This window comes from Rattus norvegicus, chromosome 5 (genome assembly GCF_021556685.1).
Source record: "Rattus norvegicus strain SHRSP/BbbUtx chromosome 5, alternate assembly SHRSP_T2T, whole genome shotgun sequence".
In the NCBI taxonomy this organism is placed as follows: Eukaryota; Metazoa; Chordata; class Mammalia; order Rodentia; family Muridae; genus Rattus; species Rattus norvegicus.
Window position 1 is genome coordinate 98,828,708 of NC_141538.1, and position 13,858 is coordinate 98,842,565.

Here is a 13,858-nt window from a genome sequence, read left to right on the forward strand (position 1 = left end):
ATAAAACATAGTAGAGAGGCTCTACATTAAACACCTTCTAAATCAAGTTAACTTTATTATAATCAATAAAATATAATTAATAGAACACATAGACTATGTGTTGTAGATATGCATAGTTAAAGTTATAGACTAGTTCCTCTTAAAGATAGCTCTGTGTTTGGTGATTTCATTAGTTTGTGTATATGTCAGCTAAATACTTTGCATACTTAAAGGTCCCTGTGTAATCATAAACATGATAAAAGCTAATGCCTGTAATGTGCATAATAGCAAAGCCATATTAAGGAAACATAATAAACCTAGCCCAAGGGGAACCAGAGGGACTCTAACACCACCGTGCCCTGGAGTACCATCCTTTAAAGCATTTGCAACCTCACACTCTACCAATTGATAGTTTAAACCAGGCAACTTAAATATGGATTACAGCTTTGCTGAAATGGTGTATTTCCCATTATATGATTGGTACACTGTCAAGTTAATTGCATCTGAAATCAACTGAAACCCTAACAGCTGAGCATACAGGAGAAGGGACTTTTTAATTAACAACTTTATTTATTTATTCCAAATATTGACCCCCATCCCACTGCCCCTACCATAGTTTTTCACCCCATTCCAACTCCCCTTTGCCTCTGAGAGGGTGTCCCTTCCCAAGTATCCCCCTTCCCTTGGGCATCAAGTTTCTAGGGGATTAGACACATCCTCTCTCCTGAAGCCAGACAAGGCAGTCTTCTGCTACATATGAGCTGGGAGGCTTCAGACCAGCACACGTATGCTCTCTGGCTGGTGGCTTAGTTGACATTGTTGGTCTTCTTATGGGATTTCTGTTGACTTTAGATCCTTCAATCCTTCCTGGAACTCTTCAATAGTGGTCCCCAACCTCAGTCCAATGGTTGGCTGTAAGTATCTGCATCTTTCTCAGTCAGCTGCTGTTAGAGCCTCTCCTTAGGCAGAGATGCTAGGCTCTTGCCTGCAAGCACAACATAGAATCTGTAATAATGTCAGGGTTTGGTGCCTGCCCATAAGATTGACCCTAAGTTGGGCCTGTCATTGAATGGCCTTTTGAGAAGAGAATATTTTCATTAATATTTTTTATTTACATTTCAAATATTATACCATTTCCCATTTTCCTATTCATAACCTCCCTTATCCTATTCCCCTTCCCCCCTGCTTTTATGAGGATGTTCCCTTACCCACCCACCCATCCTTTCCTTTCTGCCTCCCCACCCTGACATTTCTGTACACTGTACACTGAGGCATCGAGCCTTGGCAGGACCAAGGGCTACTCCTCATGAAACAGAAGACCAACAATTAGTATGGGCTTCACCTTCTGGTGGCAACCCATATAAAGAGACAGAGATGAAGGAAATTTTGCTTCTTGTCTATTGTTCTCACTTTCTATGCCAATAACTCCTGTCTTGATCCTAAATCCTTTCATTGATCTCAGAACCAAATTTTTCAAAATTCCTTCATAGACTTAACATGAATAGCTCTCCAAGAATCCTCCAGTCCTTCAATGAAGATTGAAACATTGATATTTGTCCACTGAAAAACTAGATTTTTCAGCCTATCAAGTATTAGACAACTATTGTTAGAGTACACAGAAAATATCTTGAAATCTAACAAATCTGCTTTTAAAGGTATACATTCTATTTCTTTAGATAACTCTGGTTAATATACAACCTTATACATATTTCTACAGTTAAGAGAGAAGGATGGCAGGAGCAGAGATATTTTTGAACCTCATCAAGCCAGACAGTGTTGGTATACATCATTCACAAGGCAGAGGCAGGCAGATCTGTGTTTGAAGCCAGCCTTATCCACAAAATGAGTTCAGGACAGCCAGAACTACACAGAACCATCCTGTCTTGAAAACTGCAAGCAAACAAATAATTCCCAAGAATCTTTTCTGTAAATATCAATGTTGCCTAATAAACAATAAATGAATCCCTAATGTGAGAATAGCACAGTGACTTGTGAGCATGTGTGCTTCTTCAGAACAGAAAACTGAAGAACATATAGTCATGACAGTTCTCCATGACATGATGCTTGGCCCATTTCACATTCATTAAATATATATTAGTACTGAAATACTGGCAATGCAGAAATTTGGTTGGATGAGTAATTCAAATTAAAAATAACATTTCTGTGAAACTAGATGATTGTTTCCATGGCAACAAATTGATTAAGTACTGACTGTGGACAGGAGTGATGTGAACAAAGAACTGCCCACCCCATGCAGACACACCTCATGAGTGCCTATGCTCTTGTGCATGCACATACGCGCGCACACACACACACACACACACACACACACACACACACGCACAGTCCACAGCACTTTCAGACTACTGGGCAAATATTCTAAGTAAGTATAATCTAAGTATACTTACTATACCTAAGTAATAGCTGCTACAATATGCAAGAACAGAAAATATTGACCAATATTTTGATATTAAAACAATTAAAATCAGACTCAAGGTAGAGGCCTGTTATAAGGCAAACTTCCTAAATCAGTGTATTTGCAGATTCTTCAAATTAACCAGTAAGATTTCAAGTTTTAGCTAAGTTTATACAAAATAACCATACCTTTCCTATCCCCCCCAAAATAACTGCAAATAGTAAAAAATGAAAGAAGAAAATATATGTCAATAACCACATCTATATTTATATTTATTACTTCATAATCAATGAAAAACTCAGAAATAAATTACCTTCATTTCAATAGGCATAGAACTCAAGAGTCTGAAATCAACTGATAATTGTAGTAATAATTCTATTTATTTATTTATTTATTTATTTATTTACCTACTCATTTATTCCCCTACATTGGGCCTCTCCTTCTATTGATACCTTACAAGGCCATCCTCAGCTACATATGTGGCTAGATACATAGGTCCATCTCTGAGTTCTTTTGTAATGGTGGTTTAGTACCTGGGAGGGCTGGAGGGGTTTGGTTGCTTGATATTGTTGTTCTTCTTAAAGGGTTGGAAACCTCTTCAGCTACTTCAGTCCTTTCTCTAACTCCTCCATTGGGGACCTCATTCTCAGTTCAATGGTTGGCTGCAAGCATCCACCTCTGTATTTGTCAGGCATTGCCTCTCAGGAGACAGCTATATCATGTTCCTGTCAGTATATACATCTTGACAACTGCAATTGTGTCTGTGTTTGGTGTCTGTATATGGGATAGATTCCCCAGGTGGGGCAATCTCTGTATGGCCTTTCCTTCAGTCTCTGTTCCATGTTTTGTCTATGTATTTCCCCCTATGAGTATTTTCTTCCTCATTCTAAGAAGGACTGAAGAAGCATCCACACTTAGGTCTTTCTTCTTGAGATTCATGAGGTTTGTGAATTGTATCTTGTATATTCCAGGCTTTTGGTCTAATATCCATTTGTTAGTGAGTACATATCATGTGTCTTCTTCTGGAGCTCTGTCTAATGTTTGGCTTTGGGTAATGGTTTTGGTCAGCTCTAAGGTGGAGACTCTCAGAGGATTGTGCTATGCTCTTGACAGCTTCAAGGTGCCTAAAAGAAGAAGGCAAGTTTCTAATTTGTCCCTCTTGGTTCTCTGATGATAGTTTGCCATATCACTCCACCGCCTCCCCAAAATTGGCAGGGGCTGCTATTGAATTCATTTATATCTATTCATCTCACACAGGAACCAGTGTGTCCAGGCAAGCACTATCACAGAAAGTTGTCATCAGTGTCTTCATCTGTTGTATCAAGAGAAATGATAGAAATACTCTTCTAGGTAAATGAAAAATGTATTGAAGTAAATTATATTTAAATTACATTTATATTTTATAAATATTTTATAATGCTAATTATATTTAAATTATGTTTATATTTATATAAGTATTTTAGAATTTTAATTATATTTAAATCATTAAGATGAAAAATCATTTAAGAGAACTTCTGCAATTTCTAATGAGTATGTAGATATTTAAAGGTTTTAAAATACTTTTACCCAAGATAGTGATTTTTAAAAAGGTGAAGGTTTTTCTCCCAAAGGTGTTCATAGCAATGTATAGAGACATTTTGAGGGTCAAAACAGGAGTGTGGAATGAAGTACTACTAAGGTTTAATTCAAAAGGCCACAGATCTGTTATTCATGACTTGAAATATGCAGGACATTTTAGCAAAGAATTAGTTGACTGAGGAATCTGTACTGTTATACTTAAAAATCTGATGATCAAAAATTTTAAGTTGGACAAGTTAATAAACCTACGTATTTAAATCTTAGCTAATCTCTTTATAGCTTCATGTAGACTATAGAGAGATTAGAGTTTGTTACATTTATCAATTATATTACTTGCTGTACATTTTTCATATTTTATTTGTACAAAATGCTTCATTCTCAATACTATTTATTCTTGGTATCTGGCTACGTGGATAGGATATGTTTTCTCTCTAACACGAAGTAGCCATTAGTGACTCACTTAATTTAATCCTCTTAAATTGGTTGATTTCATAATCAAGCCTTTTGTTTTCCTCAGTCTTCTTGAAAACCCTTAGTATTCTAATAAAATATCTTGAACTATCACTCATATTCAAAAATATTATTCTGTGACAGTACAATATTCTCCTATTATCAGAGCTCATCTCACCAGACTGTAAAAACAATATATCTCTGACTTCTCAAATTAATACTATTTTAATGAGGCCAAATATAAGTCGAAACATTTCTTAATTGGGAATGCAGGACTTTCAGAGGGGAGAGGATAACATAATCCTCCCACAAAATATTCAACCCCAAATTTTTCTTGTGCATAAGATATGCAGGGAGAAACAGAAAATGTGGGGACAGACAACCAACGACTGCCCCAATCTGAGGCCCATCCCAGGTTAGAGATACACCACCTGGCACTCTTTTGTCTGTCATTGGATCTCCTTCCCTACCAGGACTGTCTGTTGGACCTCAGTGAGCTAGAACTAAATGTCCCAGGGTGAGGTGGTACCAAATGGGATTCTTTCTTCTCTGAGGGAAACTGACTGAAGGCGCCAATGGATGAAGAATCTGTAAAGGTGGGACAGGGAGGAGAAAAAGAAGAGAACTGTGGTCAGGATTAATAATAAATAAATAAATTTTTAAAAAAGAATCATTTCTGGCTTCATACTTAAACTTTATTTTGCTTATCAAAATAAGAAATATTTTGTTAGCTAAAATTGTTTTATTTATGGAGTTCTAATTATATAAAATAACATAACTTTTCTTTATACTTTTCTACCACCAAGCCTCCCACATATTCCTATTTCAAATACACGTATCCTTTTTTCCTTTAATTGTTCTTAGGTACATATATGTGTATATACAGACAGTATTCCAAACTATATCAATACAACCTGCTTGTATGTATGTTCCCAGAGATGAGCATTTGGTTTCTTGATAACCACTTGATGTACTCTTCCCTAGAGAAGACTATTTCTCCCACTCACAAAATTCTTCAGTTTCTTATAATTCCTTGTGTAGGGTTGAGGCCTGCTAATTTCCACCAACCTACAATCCATATTAGTTATTATGCCTGTTCTTTTTCTTTTTTCAATTCACATTTGGGCAGTCATGTGCGTGAGTCTTTATGGTAGTAGCTTCTGACATTTCCAGGAGACATAATCTCACAGAAAACTTCCTTATCCTCTGGTTATGACACACTTCCCAACCCATTTTCCATTATGAACCCAGATGCTTAGAGGCAGGAGTTATACGATGGGACTGGTCTCCCAACTTTGAATTTTGATTGGTTCTTGTTTTCTATAATGGTCTGTCTACTGCAAAGAGAAATGTTCCTGATGAGGAGTGAAGACTATCCTTATCTATTTGTATAAGGGCAAATATTTAGATTGTAGTTAGGGATTGTGTTTATAAAGTATGTTGTGGTGCACATAGATAGATACATAAAGTTATATACTCATGTACATAAAACAAAATTAATTATTTAACAGTATTCCCACCCCACAGAACTGTATATAACTTTGCCCTTTTGAAGGAATAACTGTTACAAATGATAGAATCTTTTCATTATGTAGCTAATGTTTTCTTCCCTTACTTTTTTAAACTCCTTACTCCAAAAACAAACAGGTACTTGTTTAGAATGGGGAATGACAAGCCTCCAGAGATCTTCTCACCCTGTCAACAGGATTCATTACATGTTTGGTATAATACTGACCTTTTGCTTTTTTTTCTGACTTAAAATGGTAACTGAAAAAATGCCACCAAGATTTTCTTGCTAATTAAAATTTGGATATGTACCTATTTGCTCTGACAAGATAATTATTTTCTTTCTGTATATATTATATAAACTGATGTATGATCTACTTGATAGAACTAAAAATGTTATCTACATATGTAACATATTTCTACTTTTGCATATCAGTGTTATAGACTTAGTGTTTAAAACCTTTGATTTAGAACCCTTTGGTTCTAAATTCAGCTCTAGAAATATCTTCTATATAGTTTATGGTGTATTAATAGCAATTGTTAGTGAATCTTTAACATATGTTGATGCCTCTTGAACTGTATAATCTTTCAAATGGTTAATATGTATAAGATATTTGTAACTCTTTCTATATCTATTTATTTAAAAAAACTAGCTATTTTAATGCTTGGTTTTGTTTTTTAAAACCTTACAGCTAAATGTTTAGTTGGTAGATATATTTCTGTAAATACTTATGACACTTTACTAATACTGACAAAAGAATCTGAACATTTTTAGGTTATTATCAGATTTCCCATGAAGGAAAACGAAAATTGAACCTGACGTAATGATCATTTCTTCTATACTTCAGCTGTTTAAATTCTTGCTATAAGAATTATTGATGTTGACTTGTCACACCTTGGGATCAAGTTGGAGCAACCAGAATGAATCTTTCCCTGGCACCACTGGACACTGGGAACAAACAACCAGATGAACTATGTTCAGTGGTTCCACAACTAATGTCTAAAAATAAGGGGGGAGTGGTTAATATAACTAAAATAAAACCACACCGAGCAAAATAGCACTTGCCTATAACCTCATTATTTAAGATGCTAAAGGAGGATATCTTAAGTTTGAGGACAGCCTAGACTTCATGAGAAGATCATTTCTCAAACAAACAAAAATGGAATTGTTACGTTCCTTTCAAAATGATAGGGGAACCAAAATGTTATTAAAAACAAAAACTGAAAGTGTTCTGTGCAGTTACCTGGCACTAACTAGATGTGTTCTAACCTTGTTTGCTACTTGTTTTCTGTTTACTATCGTGGTTTCAAACTTTGCTATATTCTACCTCAAGACCGAATCATTTAAAGAATAAAGTAGAGGATATTTTAAAAGATACCTGTGTCTTTCAATTTATAAGAATATTAGAACATTGATTTAAAAAATCATAATTTCTCTAAGAATATCAAAGCTTGGGTAATGAAAACACTCCAGATCAAAGGGGAACGTGTCTCAAAAAAAAAGAAATTTCATACTTTTCTATAACCATTGTTCAATAGGAGATAGGACCAGATCTTTACCTGGAATATTTAGATAAATATTGATGAGTTAATTAAATTTTAATCTTATTTTAAAACTTCAAAGATGAACTGTGATGTGTGATGGTTGGAATAAGAAGGGCACATGGAAAGTGCTATAATTAGGATATGTGGCCTTGTTTGAGGCGATATGGGCTTGTTGGAGGAAGTTTGTCACTGTGGCCGTAGGCTTTCAGGTCCTGTGCTCAAGCTCCACATAGTAAGGAAGAGAGCCTCCTGGCTACCTATGGAAAAGGGTGTTCTCTAGGCTGCCTTGTGATAAAGATGTAGAACTGTTGGGTCCTCCAGTATCAAATTAGCCTGCAAGATGCCATGCTTCCCATCATAATGATAATAGACCAAACCTCTGAAATAGTAATCCAGCCCCAATCAAATGTTTGGTTTTATAATAGTTAAATTAATAATGTTCTCTCTTCACAGCAATGAAAACCTAAAACAGATCCTATAAATACTTTTTGTTTTTAACTATTAAATATAATAATATAGCAAATATCTTAGATTATATTTGATAGCTTTGTATTTTACCTCAAATAAAAGCATACTATGGCATTTTTTTCATGCATAGATATCAGTATAAAATATTTTTGACAATACGTTATTAAGGCCAGTTTTAAAAAATAGATTATACTTAAATAATCAATAAACAGTAAAGATTACACTATTTGAAATCAGAGAGTATTACAAGTTCAAAGCAATGAAGAACAGCATTCAGCATCTATCTCAATATTTTCTACATGTGTGAAAATAAGATAAATTGGAGAATACATGATTCTCAAATTAAGCATTTATAATCACATCAGGGTATTGCTTTACATTGCAAAATCCAAATTCCCAAAACAAATTGTCAGAAAAATGCAAATAAAACTACAGTCCAGAAATACCCATTAAAACTATCATCTCTGTGCTACTGTAAACAAATTAATTTTTGTAAATGATCTAATCTCAAAAAGATATCACAAAGTAAAATGTAAGCACATACACACACACACAAAAACTCCCCTTTATATGTATATGTCTGTGCATATGAAATATACACTTTATGTACATGTGTATATTAAATGAACATAATTAATATATGAGTATATTTAGAGTTTGGTTTTTATTGTTGCTGTTATGAAATGTATACTAAGTGTACTAATTCCAATGGAATTCATTGGTATAAATCTTTGTTTCAATTGGGAGATCAGAACTTCAAGAAATACTGGATAATAAGGATTTTACCTTAACCAGTGGGTTAATCCAACAAAGAGCTCATAATTTCATCCGCTATTCGGAACTGATGCAGGAGATGAGGGTAAGTTAAAGGTAGGAAGCAGTTAAAGCATGGCAATATATGTCTTCATATATCTTACGATGATTGTCTCTATTTCTCAGCCATCATGAATTCATGTCTCTTTTGCTATGGTACCTTGCGTATGGAGCTAGCTGACTTTGAACTAAAATCTCTAAACTCTTGAATCAAAGTAGAACCTCCCTCCTTGTAAATAAGGACTCTAAGCTTCCATGAGACAATGGACACTGTCAATAGGACAAAATGGCAACTAACAGATTGGGAAAAGATCTTTACCTACCCACATCCAATAGAAAGCTCATATCCAATATAGTCAAAGAACTCAAGAAGTTAGACTCCAGAGAATCAAATAACCCTTTTAAAAAATGGGCCACAGAGCTAAACAAAGAATTCTCAACCGAGGACTATTGAAAGACTATGAAATATCTAAATGAATGTCCAACATCCTTAGTCATCAGGAAAATGCAAATCAAAGCAACCCTGAGATTCTACCTTACACATGTCAGAATGACTAAGATCAAAAACTCAAGTAACAGTAGATGCTGGCAAGGATGTGGAGAAATAGGTCACTCCTCCATTGTTGGTGGGACTAAAAGCTGGTAAAACCAGTCTGGAAATCAGTCTTTAGGTTCCTCAGAAAATTGGACATAATGCTACCTGAGTACCCAGCTATACCACTCCTGGGCATATACCCAAAAGATTCTCCAACATATAACAAAGACACATGCTCCACTACATTCATAGCAGACTTATTTATAATAGCCAGAAGCTGGAAAAAATCCACATGTTTTTCAACAGAGGAATGAATACAGAAATTGTGGTACAGTTAGATAATGGAGTACTAGCTGAGCTATTAAAAGCAATTACTTTATGAAATTCTTAGGCAAATGGATGGAACTAGAAAATATCATCCTGAGCGAGGTTACCCAATCACAAAAGAACACACGATTTTCACTCACTGATAAGTGGATATTAGTCCAAGATATTGGAATACCCCAGATACAATTTACAAACCACTTGAAGCTCAAGAAGAAGGAAAACCAAAGTGTGGATGTTTCTGCAATCCTTCCTAGAATGAGGAACCAAATACTCATAGGGAGAAATACAGAGACAAAACGTGGAACAGAGACTGAAGGAAAGGCTATCCAGAGACTGCCCCAACTGAGGATCTATCCCACAAACAGTCACTGAACCCAGACACTATTGTGCATGCCAAGAAGTAAATGCTGACAGGAACCTTATCTATCTGTTCCTGAGAGGCTCTGCCAGAGCCTGACAAATATAAAGGTGGATGCTTATAGTTAACCACTGGACTTAGCAAGCAGTTCCCAATGGAGGATTTAGAGAAAAGACTGAAGGAGCTAAAGTGGTTTCCAATCCCATAGGGAGAACAACAATATCAATCAACAAGACACTCTAGAGCTCCCAGGGACAAAACCACCAATCAGTGTGCATGGAGTGACCCCATGGCTCTAGTCTCATATGTAGCAGTGGATAGCCTTGTTAGACATCAATGGAAGGAGAGGCCCTTGGTCCTGTGAAGACTCAATGCCCCATTGTTGGGGAATGCCAGGGTGGGAAGGCAGGTAAGAATGGTTGGGTGGGTAAGGAGCACCCTCACAGAAGTAGAGGGTGGGGGAATTGGATAGGGTGCATCTGGAGGGGAAACCAAGAAAGGGGATAACATTTGAAATAAATAAAAAATATCCAATAAAAATGAGAAACAATAAAACTGTTAATATGGGAGTCTTGGGAGTATTGTCATCCCTTAACACCTCCCTTACCAACATACTCTCTATTATGTATAAATTAGGTAGTTATACAAGAATAGGAGTCCTTGAGGCTTTATCAAAGAGCTTTAGTGGTATATGTTCCTCATCTCATTTCTACCTACATTTACTTGCTCCTTCCTCTACCAGTTGCATTCTCCTTCCATTATTTTGTTTGCCATTTATATCACCTGTTTCCTATCACTGTCTTTCAACCCCCAACTACACCTCCCACCTCCTGCATTGTCACTTTATTATCCCCTGGTTTCTGAGGATATAGATAGCTGCATGCTCACATCTCAAGATTTGAAGCTACAAACCACAGATGGTTGAGAACATGTATGACTTTTCTTCTCAGTCTGTTTGGCCTTGTTATGATCTTTTCTAGTTCCACCAATTGTTCTGCAAATGTCATGTTTCCATTTTTCTTTACAGTTGAGTGGCATTCTGTGGTGTATGGATCTACACTTCATTATCCATTTGTATGTTAGAGGCCATTTTTGTTGTTTTCATTTCCTGAGTATTGTAAATGGTACAGCTATAAATATCACTTATAGAATAAGGGGGTGGGGTGGGATAGGGAAACCAGGAAAGGGAATAACATTTAAAATGTAAATTAAAAAATCGAAGAAAAAGAAGACAGTTTTTAAAAAAGTATTGAAATTTTTAAAAAATGTACTTACAAAGTACAAGGCCCAGTCTTCAGGATATATGGTGAAAGTGGTAGAATGAAATCATTGTATATATTTATTCTTATATTTTTTGAAGATTATCTTTACTGAATGTGAGATAGCTATACTTACAACAGTGAAAAAGGGTTCCTCCTTTGCCATAACTACCCAGAGATATTTTATCAGTTGCTTTGTTTATCTTAGCCCTTCTGACTAGGGTAAGATTAATTGACATTAAATTGCTAGAGTTTAATGAACACTTCTGTTTTTTATTTGTTAGCTATTTTTATCTTGTCTATTGGGAAATCTGTTTGTAACCCCAGCTCACTTTTTTAAAATTAGATCACTTCTTTAATTGACTCTTTGTTTTTCAATTATTTGTTTATATGTGATATTTTCAATCAGATATATAGCTACAAGGACTCCCCCATGATGTAGGTGTCTTTACTTGATTATATCCTTAGCTGCACAGTTTTCTAGTTTTATGTGATCTCCGTTATCAGTTTTTTGCCTTGTTTCATGGGATAAGAAGTCCTATTTATTAAACCATTTTTACACCTAAGTCTTATATGGTCATGAATATGATTTATTCTCAAACTTTTAGCATTTCAAGTTTCAAATTGAACTCTTTGAAACATGTGGAATCAAATTTGGTGTAGGATGATAGACATGAGTCTAATTTCATTCTTTTGCATGAGAACATCAAGTTTACAGTCACAATTTGCTACAGATGCTCTCTTTGATCCAGTGAATGTCTTTTGCCTCTTTTTCACATGTCAGATGGTTGTATTTACAAATACTCATGTTTGACTCTTAATATCGTTCATTGTTCTGCAAGTCTATTTTAAGCTATCATCATATTGTCTTTGTTTCTATAACTCTAATACACACACACACACACACACACACACACACACACACACATATATATATACTCTGATCATAATTTTCTCTTCCTTGATTCCTTCAAGACCTTACCTAATCCCTTTGACCCTACCCATCCATATCCATCCCTGTCCCCCCAAATAAAGAAAACTTACAACATACGCACACACAATAAAGCAAGCAAGCAAACACAAAATCAGAAAACATACATAAGTATAAGATTTTTAAAAATCCCTTAACAGAGAAATGCGAAACAAACAAATAAAATTATGGAAATACCTTCCTTCCTTTCTTTCCTTCTTTTCTTTTATTTTCTTTTCTTTTTTTTTGTGATCCATCTACTCTGTTCATGGTGCCTGTTCTTAAGTGAGTATATACCAAGTATGACTTTACTGAGAAAAACAACTTTTCTTTTCCATCTGGTTATCCACTACAGATTGGTCCTTGACTACAGATGAGAGCATGTCCATTTCCTTCTCAGTGATGAAACCCTAGCTAATTTGGACCTGTTCAGGGTTTGTGGATACTCACACAGTCTCTGTGATTTTCTGAGCGTGACAGTTTTGTTGTCTCCAGAAGACAATATTTTCTTAGTATCTTCTATGTGCTCTGGCCCTTAAAGTCATTCTGCCTTCTCTTTGACATATCTTCCTGAGACCTAAGGGTGAGAAGCTTGAGGAAGACATCCCACTTAGGACATATTTAAGTTTGGAATGGAATCCTGACAGTGTTCTATTTACTTAGAATTTTTTGGCTACCTTCTATCTTTTTGGGCTCTGTATGAATCATGGGATGTGTTTGTTTTTCCACTTCTATGAGGAATATTGAAATTTTGTTGCTATTTTCTTTTTTCTTTTCTTTTTTTTTTTTCGGAGCTGGGGACCTAACCCAGAGCCTCGCGCTTGCTAGGCAAGCACTCTACCACTGAGCTAAATCCCCAACCCCTATGAGGAATATTGAAATTTTGACTTAAACTCCATTTACTCTATAAATTAATTCAAATAAAAATATAACCTTCCACAGTATTAATTCTACTCATTCATGAACAATGTACCTGTCCATGCTCTAGAGTCTTTTTCAATGTGTTCATAAATATGAGGTTTTAACTTCAATTTTTATTAATTAATTATTTTCTATATTTACATCCCAAATGTCCCCCCTGTCTCTGTGCCCCTTACAGAGTTCTTTTTCCTATCCCTCTTCCCCTTCTCCTCTGGGAGGGTGCGACCAACTCCCCCTGTTTCTTTCTTCCCTGGGGCACCACATCTCTATAGGATTAAGCACATCCTCTCCCACTGAGCCAGACAGGATAGTCTTTACAAACATATGTGCCATGGGGCAGGTAGTTGACACTGTTGCTTTTCCTATGGGATTGCCATCCTCTCCAGTACCTTCAATCCTTCCGCTAAACCTTCAATAGGAGTACCAGATCTCAGTTAACTGGTTGCCTGAAAGTGTCCGCGTCTGTCTCAGTTAGTTGCTTGTAGAGCCTCTCAGAGGACAGTCATGCTAGGTTCCTGTCTGCAAACACAATGTAGCATCAATAAGTATCAGAGTTTGGTGTCTGCTTAAGGTAGTTTCAAAGTTGGGCTAGTCACTAGTCTACTGTTCTTTCAGTCTCTGCTCCGTTTTTGTTCCTGAAGTTCTTTTAGACAAAAACACTTTTTGGTTGAAAGTTTTGAAGGTGAATTGGTATCATCATACCTTTGCTAGGGGTTGTCTACCTACTGGAGGT

The 13,858-nt window shown here is 35.8% G+C and overlaps 1 long non-coding RNA gene across 2 annotated transcripts; it reads right to left on the minus strand.

The window, feature by feature from the left end:
• Positions 1-529: 529 nt before the first annotated feature.
• Positions 530-13,644, minus strand: LOC148005869 (uncharacterized). 2 transcript variants are annotated; one of them, XR_015620273.1, is made up of 4 exons: positions 13,515-13,644; positions 12,655-12,781; positions 4,855-5,011; positions 530-964 (listed from the first exon to the last, which is right to left on the minus strand). It is a non-coding gene; the product is annotated as an uncharacterized LOC148005869 (long non-coding RNA). The 2 variants fall into 2 exon arrangements; XR_015620272.1 differs by lacking the exon at positions 13,515-13,644 and having other exon boundaries at positions 532-964; positions 12,655-12,815.
• Positions 13,645-13,858: the final 214 nt, after the last annotated feature.